Source organism: Macrobrachium rosenbergii, chromosome 31, assembly GCF_040412425.1.
Source record: "Macrobrachium rosenbergii isolate ZJJX-2024 chromosome 31, ASM4041242v1, whole genome shotgun sequence".
NCBI lineage: Eukaryota > Metazoa > Arthropoda > Malacostraca > Decapoda > Palaemonidae > Macrobrachium > Macrobrachium rosenbergii.
The window spans coordinates 6438376-6454649 of NC_089771.1; the positions used below are offsets into that span (position 1 = coordinate 6438376).

Consider the following 16274-nt stretch of genomic DNA (forward strand, 5'->3'; position numbering starts at 1 on the left):
AGAAATACGGCTCCAAAACGGCAGAATAATCAAAATTTGGAGTTTTTAATGAAAAAAATAAAAATGCAGTTTACGTCGTTTTCAATACACCCAAAGCATTAAAAGTAAGGTTTTCTTAGGATTTTTGACGATTTTCGAAGATCTTTCAGTTTACGATGATTTTTTGGTTTACGATGATTTTCAGTCTACGACGCGGCGTAAAAACGGAACCCCCGTCGTAAACCAGGGAACTGCCTGTATTTAGCCAGAACAAAACTAGCAAGACAGGATAACCAGGTAAGAGCAAGGCGTATATAAAATTTAGGCCAAAGGCCAAGCATTGGGCCCCATGATGAGGACATTCGGGGTTGAAGGGGAAACTGCGAGGAATCTAGAGCGCTCGACGGATTTTGCATGAGTCACAGAAGACAAAGTTGAAAGAAGCCCTTCGGGGGTCATGCATTCGAAGGAGAATAAGAAGGTTCGATTTATGCTTTTAGGAATATGTGAATGACTCATCCAGCCTTTACTGTGTCAGTTTATAGCCTTTACTTATGAAGGAATCCCTCAACGTACCTATTATATACTAACATGACTTTGAATCCATGGTCTGATTACCATAAGTGATCACAATACAGCAACACTTTAACTGTCAGCCCAAAATCAGTAACATTGTCAATCCCAAGTCAATAACTACCCAAGTAAAATGAGGATTCATATTTGTTATTTCAGCGAGCAAACACAACAAATTCCTTACCCTGGTTGTTCAAATTGCCATCAATTTTAGCTCCTTTCATCTTGAGTTTCATCGCCTACGACCTGCTTTCTCTGCCGCTGAGTTGCAGAGGTTCTGGTGCATTGTGGGTCTGGTAGATGACACCTGTAATGTCATCTTGAGAGAAAGTCAAAGACTTAGTTGTTCCAGATGGCACAGTGTCACTTTCCCCAAAAAATCTCTTGCCTCTGAAAACAAATTTGTACATTAGCATAAAACTCTTATTATGACACTGCTTTGCAAGTCGCAGGTGATGATGCCATGTAATTATCCTGTATATTATTTTCACAGTAAAAATATAAACCGTACATTCGTTAACTAAAAACCGTAACTGTATACAGTACTCCATTAATAATAAATACAGTATCTATATATTCTTTTATCTATAAAAATTGTAACTATATCATCTGTTAACTATAAAAACTGTAACTGTATAGTCTTTTAATTACAAAAACCGTATATTCCATTAACCATGAAATAAATGAAAACGGTAACACCATCTTTTCACCATAAAAGCTGTGAATATAATATATTCTTTTACCTATAAAAGCTGTATGTACACTCTTTTAACCATAAAACCTGTAATGTATCTTTCAAACTTGAGAATGTCTCCAAAAAAATTAACCAAGAAGAATATTGTCGAGCTTCTTTTGCTCATCAGCGAAGGTAATGAAAGTTAGGGAAGGAGTGTTGGAGATTACAGCATGCGGAAATCTGGGTCTACGCCTACAGGAGTCGCGGCAGAGCCGCAAAGTATGAATGAAAGTTAGTATGTTTTGGGTAGGTTAGGTTAGGTTAGTTTTGGACAGAGTGTTCGGGATACCACAAGGTAGGTATGAAGATTAGCATGCTTCAGGTAGATTAGGTTAGGTTGGTTTCCTGTTGAGTGAGAATTAAGCCAAGGCTGATAAATATGCTAGAGCAGTCTGGAAAAGCCAACCAGGTGATCTGCTCCCTCTCAACCAACAAGCTAGGGGACCCGATGGGAATGCGGGGTTATGGGTGGGGTATAACCCCGGGACAGTGTTATTTCGGTAAGTAACGGCTCACCCGCTTGTTTCTACCCTACAATTTAGGGGACCCCTAGGGAAAACGGGGTTATGGGTGGGGTAGACGATGAGGCATGAGAAACCGCTAAATAAACCGAGAACATTAAATGAGCCGACACAAAGGCAACCCCTCCCACTACTACTGTCCTCCCGAACATTTATTGGGGAGCCATTGGTTCATCCCTCACTCCCTTACTGAGGAAACTCAGAGAGTGGGGGCTAACCGCCCCCAAACACGTATCTAACCAATCACATTGAGGTAAACCCCCTAAACCTTATCGCTCAAAGCACTAACACGCCCTCCTACTTAAGGGGGCTGTGTCTGGTTTCCAGGGTTCACATACGCGTCCTGCACGACAGGGCACGGGTGCGTCTGTTTTGAACGTTTCATATCCCATCTGGCAAGTGCAATAACTTGTTAACATGTTTTCTCTATGCATGAAACTAACACACCCTGCATGCAATCCTCCCAAACTGTAAGTTAACACAGCAAAGAATAGAACACATATACGTTTTTGAGTTTATTCTTGTAAGTTTCAACGTTCTTTGTTGCACTTACTCGCACTTGTTGCAACACGGGTACCCCCCCAGACTAGTACTGAACGTGGCGCAGGGAGATTATAGCCCCCCTATACTACTAAACAAGGCATAATGCATTTACCCCGCCAGCCCAGTACTAAACTCGACGAAAGTGTATCTGTACCTCCAAAAAAAAAAAAAACACTTTCCCTACACACATTTTTCACACGGCAGTACCGTTTCTCTACTCTCTTCTCATAACCAACTGGATTCCATTTCCTCGAACCCATTACTAAACATGGTGAAATGCATTTAACCCGCCAACCCAGTACTAAACACGGCGAAAGCGTATCTGTACCCCAAAAAAAAACCTTTTTGCCCAACACGCTTTTATCACCCAAATTTGGTTTCTTTGCTTTGCTGTCATAACCAACGCTAAGGTTTTTCAACATAACCATTTGTGTTACCCCCCCCCAAAAAGTTTCCCAAAGCCCAAAGTCTCTCACGCAAAGCCTTTCCCCAACACCCAGTTGTGCCAAAACCCCACATCCCAACCCCCTTGACCCACAACAACCCTTATCTGCTGCCCAGACCTATGCCTTAAAATATACACATTTTGTGCTATCTTGTTCAGTACAATGGCTGAATCACTTCCGTCCACGTCGCGTTCGTCTGAGCCGATAACCTGGCACACTCTCCCAGTGTCTTGCGCTAACTGCTACCTCAGGTACCGCAACTTTCTGCCTATTACTTAGGCAATTATGAACGCTTAATTAGGCTTTGCCAAGATCACGGCCTGCTAAAAACACAGTGCTTTTGCCTGCACTGCGGGAGGGAGTGCCGCCTCGACCTGCAGAAGAGGGCATTTAGGTGCGCCAGGACCTAAGATGCAGCGCAGAAGAAGGGTCGGAAGAGATGTGGTTTTTACCAGATTCACTTCCTCGACCCCAACACCAGGTTCCACGCATTTCTGAAAGCAGCGGCTGATCTCTACCCTCCCGGTCCCTAAGGTAAGGCCAGTTAGTTCTGTTGGTGTCAACTTTTTTTATCTGCAAAATGTTTTTTCCTGCCAGGTTGCTCCTTCCAGCCAGCTCTAAGTGACTCCCTGCTCTTGTTTTTACCTTGGAAACTGGCTTTTTCTCCACTTTTACAGCTTTTGGTAAAGTAGGTGAAGTTTGTTTTTTGTCAGCCATGATTTGTCCCTGTCCCTGGGCAGTGTTTCCTCCCTCTCACCCCCAGTGTTACGCTTCTACCCGCACTCGTTCCCGACATTTTACCCACTTGCGCAACCTACCTCCCACCCCTTCTTGCACTACTCCCCACTTAACCCCGCTTTTGATGCATGTGAGGAATTTTCCCCCTCCCTGCCTCGTTACCCCCCACCCTTTCAGCCTCTCCCTCCCTTTTGCGTAATGGCTCCCTCTCGTTCTCCCCTCCACCCAGCGCCCCCGTAACATAAACATGTCCGCTCCACTTCTCTGTTCTCCCCCACCCAGAGCCCGTGTTCCCACAGTCCCCCTTTACTGCTGAGTGGAGTTAGGGGGCAAATGACACTTGGCCGCCAACAAACAAACTTGCCCCCGGTATCAGAAGCCGTAAAAGTGGAGAAAAAACCAGTTTCCGAGGTAAAAACAGGCGCGGAGCTAGTACTTAGAATTACCAACCTTTCCTATAAACGTCAGGTCCTAACCTAGCCAGATCTTACCTAATTAACCTAACTTAGGGTAACGTGCCCTGACCTGACAGGGTGGGCTTCAACCCCCCCCCAACGACCCCTCCAAAAAGACGGCAACCTGCCCCGGTCGGCAACAGGTGGGAATCAGGGCGTACAACTAAAGTCAAGTTTTACCGGAAACTTTAGAAATGTAGCTCCACCATGAAGGCAACTTGACACTTGAAGGAGGAGGTAAACATAAATAAAGGTCCGTAAGTAACTAAGGATGGAAATAATATAATTAATAATAATAATAAGGTTCAAGAACAAAGTTCCCGGTCGCCTGCCTCCTCCTCACTCTGCCAATCCTTCATTAATTGTTTATTTATTGAAGCAATTCAGACTCTTCTTCTTCTTTTCCCCCAAAAGAATGAAGATAACTCAATTTTTAACTCCCGAATGAAGGAATGGAAAGAAATAGAATACGTGGAAGGGAGGAAATAAAACCCTTACCATGTTAACTGGCGGAAATGAGGCCGACGACGTCCGCCATTGTTTACATTCGTCGCCAGTCACTCGGTGCGTTTCCTTCCATAAACACTTCTTCATAATGCATTTAATATCTTTATCGCCAAATATAAATCTATTTTATATAAATATATAAAATATATTTCTTATATATTATTATAATTACATTCTGAAAGCGACAAATAGATAATTTTAGGGATGGTAGAAATGTTATCGCTGATAACGGTTCCATTGCACCTGCCCCGCAGGAAATACCGCTTTCAAAATAAACCTTCATATTGTTTTTGTTCTATATTATCTCAGACAAGAGATAAATGAAGCGTTATTTTATTATTTAAGGAAATTTATGGCCATCAGTACTTCAAATTACCTAAATCTTGGAAAAGAATAAATGAATAAATATCGCCATGTAATATCACCCAACGAAAAATAACGTAGATGCCAAGGTCAGATGGACCACTCCTTCCTTCGTGAAATGTCTCCCCTCAGCCTTCTGAATATTCATCAACAATAACACGGTCATTGTCATCAGGAAGGAAAGGACTTTAAATGACACTGAAGCCACAGCAGAATAATAGTCGAGCTGCTTCTGTTGACGAATAGTTTAGCTACAGTGATTGAGCATGAGAGAGAGAGAGAGAGAGAGAGAGAGAGAGAGAGAGAGAGAGAGAGAGAGAGAGAGAGAGAGAGAGAGAGAGAACGATTTCCTCCTGAGGCCAAATATGAATTCGGCCTCTATAGCCGAATTGTTCTAATTACAAAAATAACGTTCATTTATTACTAACTTCTGTAACACAAGGTTCACATGTAATATCTAATCAAGAAAGTATGCTATCCAGTTCCATAAGAAAATAAAAAAAAAACTAAAGATTGGGGAGTCTCAAGCCACGCTTCTACGGATATATTAGAGTCAACACTAATAAGACAAATATGAAGCTGAATTGTAAGTCATTCATTATTTGATAATGATTTTGCCATAAAATTCTTTCATTTATTTGCTTATCTATCAATTGAAAATGGGAAATTTTTGTTGATTAAAAAATGGGTAACAACGAGTGACTGGTTCAGATATGATCTTTGTTTTTTTTTGTCTAAAAACAAAGAGAAAGTTGGAAGATGTTTCATAACAAGATAAGACAGGTATTCTCTAATGACAGGACTGTTTCTGATGAAGAGAGAGAGAGAGAGAGAGAGAGAGAGAGAGAGAGAGAGAGAGAGAGAGAGAGAGAGAGAGAGAGAGGTTTTGGAATTATAATGTGAGAGAGAGGTTTGCCCTCCCCCTTCCAAGATTTGAATTTGGAAATTTTTGGAGTTAAATTTTAAGTGTGTGACGCAAATGGTAGGGAAACTTTGACAAAGGTCCCTTGAGCAGTACCACAGTTCTCAGTATTCCTCTCCTAGAAGGTGCATTCATTTAAATATGACGCAGTGAACAGTGTTCCTTCAGTTCTGATAATTGATGCCATGTGTACGTTTAGTCAACATGGTGTCCAAAACACCAGATATATCAAATTGCAAAGCATTTTGCTAGAAAATTTGTTGGTATTGTGGCTGGAATGAGTACATGTTATCATGAGATCAGGGTTGTTTTTGACCAATATCTACCTGGAACCCTCAAGGAAAAAACTTGTGATAAGCGAACACTCAGAGCAACACCAGTTCACTGCCATGTCAATGATACAAAAATCACGAGTCTGAAAGACTTTCTTGCACATAACACGAAAGCAGAGCTGGCTAAATATCTTGGCGACAAGCTATATAGTTTTTACCAAGGCAAGTCACAGAAAGTGGCTGTCATGTTTCGCACAAAAACGAAAATTAATTGTTCTCTATTTGATGTGGTTAGTATGACAGAAATGGCTGCTGGAAAGCATAGCCTAGAAGAAGGAGCCCAGCTTGTAATTCTCAGTGCATTTGATGTAATGCATAAACATCCCTGTTCTAAGCCTGATGTTTTCTCGGTTCATACTGATGTTTTTGTGCTTCTAATAGGCCACTATCCTATGCTTCCCAAGTCAACCCCTCTATATAGAAGGAAGGGTGAGGAGATCTTCATTCAAGAAAGCTACATGAGGCTAGGACAAAAGAATGCACAAGCACTCACGGGGTGGTATGCATTTACAGGAAAAGCCACCACAGGCTCGTTTGCTGGAAAGGGCGTGGTAAGTCATTTCAAAGCTTTTATGGAAGCTGATGACAATATCCTTGATGCATTTGCTGCCTTTGGTGTATCTAGTGAGAAGCCAGATTGGATCCCACACCAAATGGAAAAGTACTTGTGGCTACTGTACAGAACTGGAGACATTTCTGAATGTAGTGTAAGGGACTTAAGATGGGTACTATTTGCACAAAAGAGTAAAGAAGGCAAACGGTTGTCCCCAACTTCAGAAACATTGATTCCACACACATCCATGACTTACTATATGACTCTGGTTTGGGAGTCCTCAAAAAACCTAACCCACAGGTTCCAAGTCCAACACATTACCACTGGGGATTAGTTGACGCCCGACTGAATCTAGTTCACTGCACTATGCCCCGTCCCCTGAGGCACTGCTAGAACTTAAAAAATGCAACTGTGAAGCAGGATGTATTACACAGTCATGTGGATGTAAAAAAAAAAAAATCAGTTGCTTTGCACAGATATGCTGGATGTGGTGATGTCTGCAGGAACGTAATGGATGAGACACCAGTAGATGAAGACTACAGTGACTATGTTGAATAGATATTTTGTGGGGGAAAAACCCTTTTGCTTTATGTTTTTAAACAAAAATATTTCTTGGTGCATTCTGATCCAAGCAATGCTATTATACAATGATTTAAACTGCTGACTTGTGAGTGTCAAGTGACTGAGGTTTTGCAAAATATGATGATTTAACCTTTATACATGGAAGTGTTTTTTATTTTTTCCGATATTTTTTTATTCAGTTATACTGTTATTTCATATTGTTTAAAATGTCATAAAACTGGCTTGTGAGTGTCAAGTGACTGAAGTTTTGCAAAATATAATTTAATCTTAATGCATGTATGTTTTATTTTTTTCCAATATTTTGTATTCAGTTATACTATTATTTCATATTGTTTATGTCATAAAACTGTTTCAACATTAACAAAATAAGACCTACTGAAAACCATGTACGTCCTAATTTGGAGTATGTTATATTAGCTACAGACTATGTCATCAGGACATGGCGGTACACAGTTCGCGATGCAGAATTTTGGATTTTTGCTACCAAATATTTCATGTTTCATTTTTTTTATAATTCAAAATGGCAAAAGGCAACTTGCAACAAGTCTCACTTCATTCCTTGCACTAAGACTGAACGGGAAACACTGAAAAAGTGTAGCTGGCGCACCTCGATCGAACTTTGTCCGATGTGACGTCATAAACGGAGAACCAGCGAGCTAAGTCAGAACTTTAACCGCTTCTGACGTCACACCGGGCAAAGTTCGTCGAACAAAGGTCGATCGTGTGGACGCAGCCTTACGCCCCCTGACTAATAGGCCTGTCCCTGAAGTTGGCTGGAAACTTACAATCTCTCTCTCTCTCTCCCAAGTCTTTCCCGTTCCTCGCTTAAGTGTTATAATTAAAAGCGCTTGCCCTCCCGATCTTATCTATCAATAATTGTATTATTTCCCACTACCAAAGACGTTTAAAATAACTAACTTGTCACTTAAAGAACTGGCACAAAAAAAAAAAATTTCTGACAAAACTTTTTTTAAAATTTTTTTGATTATTTATTAATAATAAAGAAAATACTAAGCCTACTTCCAACCAAAGTCTTCTAATTTCCTTCATAGGTAACAAAAGAAGGCTTTTTAAGTAATAATTGTCTTAAATAATAATATGTCCTTTGCAACATGCAAGCTCAACTGAATTATTTTTCAAGCAGCGCAGCCTCGTATATTTATCAATAGGAATGATAAACATGATTTTTTTTTATTTCGATAAACCTCTTTGTGTCGATATGTTTATTCATGGATTCTAATGAAAATCACATATCAATGTCTTAATTATGTATTTATATATATATATTATATATATATATACACATATATATATATATATATATATATATAGCGCAAATATATATATATATAAACGTACTAATTTCAGCATAATTTATTTATTTCCAACGTTTATAATAACTTTATTACATCATCAGGGAATCTGTTAAATAATGAATAAAATTACTTTAAAACATCATGCCTCTAAAAATCAATAAAATTCATAAAATATTGCTCAGTTAAAATACAATAAAATAAAAATACAGACATAAAATACAATATAAAAAAATATACATAAATATATATATATATATATATATATATATATATATATATATATATATATATATATATATATATATATATGTAACTGATTTATCCCATGGAAAGCAGAGTCTTGACAGAAGGAGTAAAACCAGTACTTGTACATAAAACATCTTTTTATTCAATTAAGACTACCGCTTTCAGAGTACCTGTCTCCATCATCAGGTCTGACAACAAAAAGAAAGAAAAAAATTGAAAACTCACTAAATCACAAACGATCATTAGAATACAGTAATGTTACACAAAAGGTTATAAAAAAACTGGTAATGTACAAGCATAGAAAAAAAATAACAAAGCAATACTAAAAGAAATAAATACTTGCATCACGAAAGTACACACACACACTAAAAATGAAAAACACAGCATCTCTTTGGACCTCTCGTTGTTACCAAGGGAAGGCTTCAATTTTAAAATGGACTATACAGGCTTTCTACTATTGCCACTCGACTACAGAGAATGGGAAGTGACTCTCTAAGCACAAATGGTGATCACTATGTGCGGCGTGACCCCTTTAGCAGTGAATGGTGGTTTTGCTAAAAGCCTGTTCGTTCTAATAGATTTTCCTAAGTGTTCAAACCAGCGTACACGCGCTTGGCTCTTCGTTTGTCCCACGTCAATTGGATTAGAGCAATGACACTCGTATTTGCAATTTGCAAACAACATGAGATTCTAGTTCGGGGGATGCGATGTCTTTGTACTTGAACAAGCTACCAGTGGGGTACCTAGGTTCAAACACTACTCTGACATTAACTTGGGATAAAATTCTCTTAAAAGTTTTAATAGTCTATTTTTAAAAGGAAAACTCTTAGGAAAAACATATTTAATATTTAGATCTGTTCAAAACACTACTCTGACATTAACTTGGGATAAAATTCTCTTAAAAGTTTTAATAGTCTATTTTTAAAAGGAAAACTCTTATTACCATGGAAAAACATATTTAATATTTAGATCTGAAGAAAGCCACAAGTGGTGTACTTAGGTTCAAACACTACTCTGACATTAACTTGGGATAAAATTCTCTTAAAAGTTTTAATAGTCTATTTTTAAAAGGAAAACTCTTATTACCATGGAAAAACATATTTAATATTTAGATCTGAAGAACATGTACCCCTGTTTCTTGATTACTTTAACTCAAAACACCAACATATTGAATTTAATTCAGAAGTAGAGAACACTAATACTTTAGCTTTCGTTGACGTGCTTCTAAGTAAACACACAGAGACAACACTTTTTCGACATCAGTCTACAAGCAACCAACATTGACAGGGCTCACGACTAAATTTTCTCCTTGCATTTAACATTTGTTCAAGTTATTTTAGTCTTCATTCAGAATTCCAGTTTAAGAAAGACACGCTTCATAGAAACAGTTTTAATTTGGTTTTCACGGATACATATGTTGGTAAACAGCTAGAGAAGCTGTTAAAGTGCCTGTTTCAAAAGCCAATAAAGCGGTACTATATTTAACTATGTTTTTCCGTGGTAACAAAGCTTATCTGTTAAAAATAGACTATTAAAAATTTTAAGAGAATGTCATCCCAAGTTAATGCCAGAGTAGTGTTTAAACCTAAGCACACCACTGGTAGCTTGTTTCAGTACAAAGACATAGTAGCCCCCGAACTACAGTCTCATGTTGTTTGCAAATACGAGTGTAAATGCTTTAATGCAATTGACGTGGGACAAAAAAGCGCCGAGCACGTGTACGATGGTTGGAACACTTGGGAAAATCTCTTAGAACGAACAAGCTTTTAGCAAAACCACCATTCAGTGCCATAAGGGGTCATGCAGGAAATAGTTTTCACCGCCTATGCTTAAGAGTCATTTTCCATTCTCTGTAGTTGAGTGGCCCCCACAGAGTGGCAAGTACTGTAGAAAGCCTGTAGTCCACTTTAAAATTGAAGCCTCCCCTCAGTAACCACGAGAGGTCCACGAAGATGCTGTGTTTTTAATTTTTAGTATGTGTGAGTGTGCTTTCGTGATGCAGATATTTGTTTCTTTTAATATTGCTTTGCTCTTTTTTTTTCTATGCTTGTACTAGTTTGAAGCTTTACAAACTATTTTTCTTTTTACTCATCAAGCCATGTATAAGATTATGATGAAGCGTTGCAAACAATTTTTTTACTCATCAAACCATGGATGAGATTATGATGAAACATTACAAACAAATTTTTTACTCATCAAACCATGGATGAGATTATGATGAAGCGTTACAAACGAATTTTTTTGTGATTCATCAAACCATGTATAAGATTATGATGAAGCATTACAAACCATTTTTTTACTCATCAAACCATGGATGAGATTATGATGAATTGTTACAAACTACTTAAAGACAAACTGAACATGTGCCTAGAACGTGTAACTGGATATGATACGATGTGAAATAGACACATGAACTTTTTGAGAACAATTCTCTAATAGGCCTACTCCTGGAGAACAGTTACATGTGTAAAATCTTGGTCAATAGATTGGCATATGTCATCTTCTTTTGTATAGGCTATCATGTACATTCACACGTCACCTAATACAAAAAAAAAGGCTTAAAAGGCAAGCAATGCCGTGTCAGTGACAGTTACTAAATTATCAAGTATATTCCGAATGCTGATGTTGATTCTGTCATTCTAAAAGTAAAAACCTACGAATTTCAAAAATACGACTCCATGAAAACAAACAACGCCTGAACGAGGCTGTCTGTGAGTTTTTCCCAATAAAATATATACTTTTTACTATACGGTGGTTTCTCTAACATTGTATAAAGAATCTCTAACACTATAAGAAGAATCTTTAGCACTACATAACGTGATGCAATTGATCAAAAACATCAGGCTTTGCGGTTGTTGAATCTACATTTTTTATTACTCAACGTTAACTTGTAATTCGTGCAGTATTATTTGGTACTAAAATTGTTCAACATTGTTTGTATTAATAGGTACTTATTGACCAAGATTTGTTTGCCGTGACGCTCGAAGCAGTGGCCATGGAGAGGAGCGTACAGCGGTTGTCAAAATAGCGTCCACAGAAAACGAGGCTCATCATATTTGTATGGGAGGCCATACCAAAATGACAAAGGCGTTACGTGTTACGCACAGTAATACCTGGTCAAATGTTGAAATATTAAAGGCATCCATTCAGTGCTAGCATACAATATAACGTCATGTTTCATGCGTACATAGCTTACTCCTTGAAAGGGCTAGTTCGCAGAATGACGGGACCACCTCCGAACGGGAGCTAAATCCATTGTTTCCGACGTTTTGTTACTTGTGGGTTGGTTAGGTGGGGGGGAGGGGTGTGTGTGGTTTTAATAAAGGCCCCCGGCCCGTCCAGGTCAGGGCACGGTGCCCAAAGTGAGGTTAGGTAGGAAGGTAAGGTCTGGTTAGGTTAGGACCTGGCATCCCGTCGATCCGCACTCGCCCCAGTTCTCCTAAATAATTAAATACGATTTTTTTTAATTTTTCGAGAGGGAAAGCCTTTCAGTCGCCGAATATACAACGGATCATTGCAGCAAAAATCGTCATGAACACACGCCGGTAACTTACTGCGCACGTATCACGAACAGGTCGAATGGAAGTTAAACGAATTTTGTGGGTCCCAGGTACCAGGGTTTCTTCATAAGCTGCTAACATGTGCAAATGATGTTTTACTTTAGTTTTGTCCATAAAATTCTCATTCATAATGTATTGACGGTCGTATGGAATATTCTATGACGGGAATTTCAGATTCAATGAGCATTTAGCTACTCCCCTGACTTGGAAACTTTACTTGCAAGCAAGGATTGTAAACACCATTGTTAAAGTCCTAGTTCTTTATTGTGTGAATCATAAAACAGAAATTATCAGCATTATTTGAGTAGCAAGTCAGATATAGTTTTATGTGCATTTGCTATCTTTGTGAGGGTGACAAACGAAATTTACACACACACACAATATATATATATATATATATATATATATATATATATATATATATATATATTTATATATATATATATATATATATATATATATATATTTATATATGTGTATATGTGTGTAGGCATATACATGATACATGTATAGAAAAGGTTCTTCAGTTCATGCCTCACTGTTTTCGAGTTGAAAAGCATTAGAGTTTGGTTATAAATGAGTCTGTTTAGTATAAGACATTGGCCATGTGATATCAAACGACAACTTTCTAACTTCAGGTTAATTCCAATTTACCTACAAAAGCGCGTCCGTGTCAACTGTTCCTGGGAGACGCGAGAAAAGGGTCTGTGCTGTTGGTCAGAAAAGCTGCTGTCTTGAAAATATCCCACAAGCAATTTTTACAGGAATAGTCTTCAAATGCAAAGGAATTATTTTTATTTTTTTCTTCAGCATTTAATGCTTGAAAAGTGCGTGACAATTTGGAAGTTTATCTTAGAATTTTAATTGGTTATGGATTCATAAATTATTTTGCATAAAAACTCAAGGGTTTCCTTCTGACTATCGTGATTTTCAGTTTCGCGGAAAAGAAAACTATTGTGATGGCTTTGTCTGTCCGTCAGCACCTTTCTGTCCAGCCTCAGATCTTAAAAACTTTTGAGGCTAGAGGGCTGCAAATTGGTATGTTGGCCATCCACCCTCCAAAAACATCATCAAAAAATGTACCTGAATCTACCGGCAGTGGCTGAAAGTTTCATGGGCTGCGTCTGAGAGTTTCATGGGCCGTGGCTGAGGAAACTCCACTGGGCTGAAGAAATTTCTGTGCATTTTTTACTTGCTGGACTTGTGAACCAAAACAGATTTCAGTATTGACCGCCCACTGCCTCCAAATCAACTTTACCTGAAGAAACTGACAATTTTCTCTAAGTTTTAGAAAAGCGGTTTGATATTTGTCGTCTCCCTCATACATAACTGAATATTACCTGCCATCTGTGACGAGACTGAGATGAATCTTTATTATGGCTGTTGGATCAGACATGTAAATGATAAAATGATAAAAAAAAAGACATTGCTCTGCTTAAACCATAACCTTTACGTCCATTATATTGAGGTATTCTGTCCCAGAAGTTCCTTTCATGGCTACATATTGAGCAATGGTCCCAATTGGAGGTGTGAATAAAATTCTGAAAATGAAAAGTACATTATTATTATTATTATTATTATTATTATTACTGAAGTAGTTTAACTAGACCACTGAGCTGACTTTCAGCTCTCACTGGGCTGGTCCGAAGGGTTTGATTAAAATACTAGGCCTAGGCCTGAAGCCAAGCGCTAGGACCCAGTAGATCATTCCGTATAATGATGAATGAATTATGAAAAGTACAGTTTTTGAGGCATGGAACTTTGCTATTCAAAAATATGAACGCCATGAAGGTCACCTATCCGTTATCATCAATATATGTAATGCTAAGTTTGTAAGTCAGTTATCATATATAACCCAATAAACTTCAGCCGAGTATACTTCACCTGTTGGATCCGTTCCAATTCCCAGCAAAATATCCGACTTGGGTATAAGCAGAGAAATCTCCATTTGTAGGCAAAGCTGTTCCGGCGTAAATCTGTGCGATTGGAGAGAGAGAGAAGCAGAGAGTTCAGTACATTTCGATCAATCTCGATTCTTGGGCTGCGTCCGCATTACGGCATTACATTAAAACAAGTCAGAAACACGACAACAAAAGCAGATCGCCAGCGGTAAGCGCAGAGAGGGAATCATTGGCCAATGCTGGATAACCGCAAGCAGTCATCAACTTGTATACAGCTTGTTTGTGACGTTTATGCGATAAGTTACCAACTCATGAGTAGTCCTAGCCAGGCCTTCTTACGGTGGTGCAGCGTTATCCAGCGATTCGTTCCCCACTTACTGCTGTGAAGTTCATTCAGTCAGTTACCTACGCGTAGATGACACGGTTTATTGCAATGTGTGACATTCACATCATCACAGCTAAATTTGGCAAGCAGCCGCCTTCTCTTCGTAATTTGACATGGCAATTATTGATAAAGCTGAGGTTGAAACAAAACGAAACCCGTCATTTTTTGTTTCAGCCCTGCCGATAAGACTGAAAGATTGATATAAAACGCAAACTGTCTTACTTATTTCTTTTGAACTGCTGACATCAAAAAGTAACTTGTCTTGTTCATCATTTTTCTTCTCAGCTGTCGATGTGGCTTTAACATTGGCAAAAAAGAAAAAAAAAGAACTAATCTCCTAAATTCTTTGCAGTTGCTCGCAAGAATGCACTAAGTTGGAAAACATCAGTTTATTCTCTGGCTATGCGACGGTTGAGAACATTCTAAAATAGACACAACAAGAAAGCAGTCAATTCATGAGCATTCAAGAGACTTTTCATACTAACCACTATCTTCTTGAACCAAGCCGGGACTCCAGGGTGTGGTAAAACGTCAATGCCCCGGATGACGTACAGATACCCTAAGTCAACGCTCCACCAGGGGTCGGTTACGTTATCTGAATGGTACTGCGTCTGCAAGTCGCCATCTACCGCCCTGCTTGCAACAAGCCTGCAACATTTATATATATATATATTATATATATATACATATATGATTATAATCACTTTTGTACGTGATTCATTTATCACACATTACCGCAGGTGAAGAATGAGAGACGGGGTGTAGGTCCTGACCGGTTTCGACTTTATTTTCAAGTCATTGACCAAGGACTGATGCAGAGTATTAGAGGTCACAAATATGTATACACTACAGGAACAGTACTGACGAACATACACAACCGTTAGAGACTACATATCCACCCACAGGCCGGCGTCAAGGTAGGAGTTTTGAAGGCCACTCCTACCTTGACACCGGCCTGTGGGTGGATATGTGGTCTCTAATGGTTGTTTATGTTTGTCAGTACTGTTTCTGTATTGTATATATTTGTGACTTCTAATACTCTGTATCAGTTCTTCGTCAATGACTTGAAAATAAAGTCGAAACCGGTCAGACGTTGGCAGTTGCCAAACACTGTTGGGAAAATGATCACAGAATAGACTGGGAAAATATGAGTTTTCTGTACAGGAACACCAACAAAACATCTAGACTGGTTGTAGAGAACGCCTTCATAACTTGCGCCAGCAACACGATGGCAGGGAACACCGGAAACGGTTTTGAAGACAGCATATCTAGAAAAATCGTATACTCCACAGTAGCAAGGAAACAAAGAAAAAACGTAAGAGAACGCACGGAAAACGGTCACCTGGGAGGAGGGATCAGAGAAAGACCAAGGTCACGAGGGGGTGGGGGTCACACAGGAGGAGCTAGGCGATTATAGGATTAAAAGTACCCAGCACACAGATATAAATACAGCCGGACTACGCATCTGCTCATTGTACGGATGCTTGATAATGTGGACTGTTTGTCCAAGAAAGCTTGTAACTTTTTATGAATAAAAAACTCCGTTAGATACCATCCAGTTTGAATGAGGTCCTTTTAGTAATTCTACTAATGCACAGAACAATTGTGTATGCGAT

The 16274-nt window shown here is 38.8% G+C and overlaps 2 long non-coding RNA genes across 3 annotated transcripts in view; both read right to left on the bottom strand.

Moving 5' to 3' along the window:
• LOC136855338 (uncharacterized) overlaps positions 1-5690 on the bottom strand; it is a 65639-nt gene extending 59949 nt beyond the window's left edge. Inside the window, exons 1-2 of one of the 2 annotated variants that reach the window (XR_010857982.1) lie at positions 4490-4667; positions 737-942 (exon numbers count right to left, since the gene is read on the bottom strand). This is a non-coding gene — a long non-coding RNA (uncharacterized lncRNA). Of the gene's footprint in view, positions 1-736; positions 943-4489 lie in introns of both variants that reach the window. The other variant, XR_010857981.1, reaches the window with a different exon arrangement.
• Positions 5691-13472: 7782 nt separating this feature from the next.
• On the bottom strand, positions 13473-15313 carry LOC136855228 (uncharacterized). Its single transcript, XR_010857954.1, has 3 exons — positions 15144-15313; positions 14257-14348; positions 13473-13913 (listed from the first exon to the last, which is right to left on the bottom strand). It is a non-coding gene; the product is annotated as an uncharacterized lncRNA (long non-coding RNA).
• Positions 15314-16274: the final 961 nt, after the last annotated feature.